The sequence below is a fragment of the Podarcis bocagei genome (assembly GCF_964188305.1).
Source record: "Podarcis bocagei genome assembly, chromosome: 4".
Lineage (NCBI taxonomy): Eukaryota > Metazoa > Chordata > Lepidosauria > Squamata > Lacertidae > Podarcis > Podarcis bocagei.
In genome coordinates this window covers 7,325,858-7,330,153 of record NC_138128.1, presented here as the reverse complement: position 1 = coordinate 7,330,153, position 4,296 = coordinate 7,325,858, and positions in this window count along the sequence as shown.

The window sequence follows — 4,296 nt, the reverse complement described above, 5'->3', positions numbered from 1 at the left end:
CAAAAATCTCAGAAACCTCATCAGGAGGGCTTTAAACTGACTAATGTGGGGGAGGGAGACAGTGCTCCTGAAGGTCATCATGATGTCATAGACCAAATGGAGCAAACAGCACACAGACCTAGTGGTGGGAGGAAAAAATCCTTAAATAAGAGACACGGGGGAATGATTAACGGACTTCAATGTCTGTACACTAATGCGCAAAGCATGGGAAAGAAACAAGATGAGCTTGAGCTCTTGGTACAGCAAACTAAATATGACATAATAGGCATCACTGAAACCTGGTGGGATAAGTCCCATGAATGGAATGTAATAATGGGGGGATACAATCTATTTCAGAGAAACAGACCAGACAAGAAAGGAGGAGGAGTGGTGTTATATGTCAGGGATGTGTATACCTGTGAAGAGATCCAAGATTTAGAACCTCAAAGCCAAAGTGAGAGCATTTGGGTCAAAATTAAGGGAGAGAAGAATAACAGGGACCTCATTGTGGGAGTTTACTATAGATCCCCAAGCCAAACGGAGGACATAGATGATGCCTTCCTGGAACAGATGGCCAAACATGCAAAAAGAAGGGAGATAGTAGTAATGGGGGACTTCAATTACCCGGATATTTGTTGGATGTCAAACTGAGCCAAGAGCATAAGGTCAAACAGATTCCTCATTGGCCTTGCAGACAACTTCATTGTCCAGAAAGTGGGAGAAGCACCAAGAGGAACAGCCATTTTAGATCTGGTCCTAACCAATGTTGATAACCTGGTTAGTGGGGTAGAAGTGGAAGGATCAGTAGGCGTGAGTGATCATGCTCTTCTGAAGTTTACTATACAGCAGAAAGGAGCAGCCAAGCATACTAGGACTCAATTTCTTGACTTTAAGAAAGCCGACTTCATAAAACTTAGGGAAGTGCTGGGTGAGATCCCACGGACAGTAAAACTAAAATGAAAGGGAGTTCATGATGGCTGGGAGTTTGCTAAGAGGGAGATAGTAAAAGCACAACGTCAGGCAATACCAAGATAGTAAAAGCACAACGTCAGGAAATACCAATGAGACGGAAACATGGAAGGTGCCTAAAGAAGCCAGGGTGGCTATCTAAAGAACTTTTAACTGAGTTAAGATTAAAAAAGGATGTGTACAAAAAATGGAAAAGGGGGGAAACCACCAAAGAGGAATTCAAACAAATAGCCAGCACATGTAGACACAAAGTCAGAAAAGCTAAAGCACAGAATGAACTCAGGCTTGCTAGAGAGGTTAAAAGCAACAGAAAAGGCTTTTATAGGTATGTTCGTAGCAAAAGGAAGAACAAAGAAACAGTGGGGTCACTCAGAGGAGAAGATGGTGAAATGCAGACAGGGGACACAGAAAGGGCTGAACTCCTCAATGCCTTCTTTGCCTCAGTCTTCTCCGATAAGGAAACAATGCCCAACCTGAAGAATTTGGAGCAAATGATTCAGCAAAGGAAACACAGCCCAGAATAACTAAGGAGATAGTACAAGAATACTTGGCTAGTTTAGGTGTATTCAAGTCTCCAGGGCCAGATGAACTGCATCCAAGAGTATTAAAAGAACCGGCAGATGTGATCTCAGACTGACCGAACCCAAAGGATGCTCATCAATGGTTCCTCTTCATCCTGGAGAAGAGTGACTAGTGGGGTGCCACAGGGTTCTGTCTTGGGCCCGGTCTTATTCAACATCTTTATCAACAACTTGGATGATGGACTCAAGGGCATCCTGATCAAATTTGCAGATGACACCAAACTGGGAGGGGTAGCTAACACCCCAGAGGACAGGATCACACTTCAAAACGACCTTGACAGATTAGAGAACTGGGTCAAAACAAACAAGATGAATTTTAACAGGGAGAAATGTAAAGTATTGCACTTGGGCAAAAAAAATGAGAGGCACAAGTACAAGATGGGTGACACCTGGCTTGAGAGCAGTACATGTGAAAAGGATCTAGGAGTCTTGGTTGACCACAAACTTGACATGAGTCAACAGTGTGACGCGGCAGCTAAAAAAGCCAATGCAATTCTGGGCTGCATCAATAGGAGTATAGCATCTATATCAAGGGAAGTAATAGTGCCACTGTATTCTGCTCTGGTCAGACCTCACCTGGAGTACTGTGTCCAGTTCTGGGCACCACAGTTCAAGAAGGACACTGACAAACTGGAACGTGTCCAGAGGAGGGCAACCAAAATGGTCAAAGGCCTGGAAACGATGCATTGAGGAACGGCTAAGGGAGCTGGGCATGTTTAGCCTGGAGAAGAGGAGGTTAAGGGGTGATATGATAACCATGCTCAAATATATAAAAGGATGTCACGTAGAGGAGGGAGAAAGGTTGTTTTCTGCTGCTCCAGAGATGCGGACACCGAGCAATGGATTCAAACTACAAGAAAGAAGATTCCACCTAAACATTAGGAAGAACTTCCTGACAGTAAGAGCTGTTCGGCAGTGGAATTTGCTGCCAAGGAGTGTGTTGGAGTCTCATTTTTTGGAGGTCTTTAAGCAGAGGTTTGACAACCATATGTCAGGAGTGCTCTGATGGTGTTTCCTGCTTGGCAGGGGGTTGGACTCGATGGCCCTTGTGGTCTCTTCCAACTCTATGATTCTATGATTCTATTCTATGATTCTATGATTTATCAGCAAAATAGATGCTTTGATTCACCAATTATTCCTAGCAAAGCTAAGAAGGGAGTTGGGTTTATCTATGTAAACAGTGGTGATTTCTGCAACAAAGAGTGAACTTGCAGGTATCATCTGAGTTTTCTTATAATGTTAAATACTAACAGTAAATTCAAATCACAAACCCAATTCAGTTAAGGGACTTCCATGAAGAAAGATGGCTGACTAAATGTCTACTGCCGACACTCCACCGACAGAGATGATTATGTGGTGATTAATGATAGCCAGGATATAAATCTACCAATTGAACTTTCACTTGGAAAGCAAGCTATACGCTGGCACAAGAAGAGGCAATTATTAACAGGCAGAAAACAAAACAAAAAGCATGTTTTTATTATTTGCAACTAAGAAATATTCTAAACTCCTAAGGCTGTTCCGATGGCTAAGAAATCTCATTTTATATTACTTTTAACTTCTTTGCCCCTTTGGTGTAAATGCCAACTGCAAAGTGAGATTTACCTCTCTGATTGTGGGACCGAATATGCTCCTCTATTAAGGAGACAGACGCAGGTTTTCAAGGCAGACTGTTAAGGTGGAGAGTGAGTTCTTAATAGGACCTCAGTATGGTATAAAACTGGGTGTAAAATAATAAATATACAACAAGTAATTAACTATGGATTACTTTTTAATATTATATATGACTACAGTGCAGAGATTCCTGCTTAAATAGAAATGAAGGATTTGTTTTTTTTAAAAAAAACATGGAGGAATGGTTGGAATTTTTGGGGAGATAAAGTCACCATACTGGAATGGAGGAAGACTATTGGGTACACACTTGAAGGTGATATCTGGCTGGTGAAAGACCCTGTGTGAGAGGCAGAGAAGGACAGATCTCCCAGGATGGGAGACTGGGGAAAGAAAGGGAAGCACACAGGTGAGAGCTGGGAGGGTCCACTCCCTTCTGTGTGAGACAAGATATAATAATAATAATAATAATAATAATAATAAAAATATTATTTATATCCCGCCCTCCCCAGCCGAAGCCAGGCTGAGGGCGGCTAACAACAATAAAACAGTACAACAGTACAACACAACACTCTAAAATCATTCATTATAAAATTAATTCAAAGCAAACCACTGGCAACCATTGGGCCAGAGCTCCACGAAGATTGCCGAAGGAGGGAGTCAGGCTGTGCCCTGGCCAAAGGCCTGGTGGAACAGCTCTGTCTTGCAGGCCCTGTGGAAAGTCCCGCAGGGCCCTGGTCTCTTGTGACAGAGCGTTCCACCAGATCGGAGCCACAGCTGAAAAAGCCCTGGCTCTAGTTGAGGCCAGCCTAACCTCTCTGTGGCCTGGGAACTTCAAGATGTTTTTATTTGAAGACCGTAAGTTTCTCTGTGGGACATACCAGGAGAGGCGGTCCCGTAGGTACGAGGGTCCTAGGCCGCATAGGGCTTTAAAGGTTAAAACCAGCACCTTAAACCTAATCCTGTACTCCACTGGGAGCCAGTGCAGTTGGTATAGTACCGGGTGAATGTGATTTCGCAGCGAGGACCCCGTAAGGAGTCTCGCAGCATTCTGCACCTGCTGGAGTTTCTGGGTCAGTCTCAAGGGCAGCCCCACGTAGAGCGAGTTACAATAATCCAGTCTGGAGATGACCGACATGTGGATCACAGTGGCTAG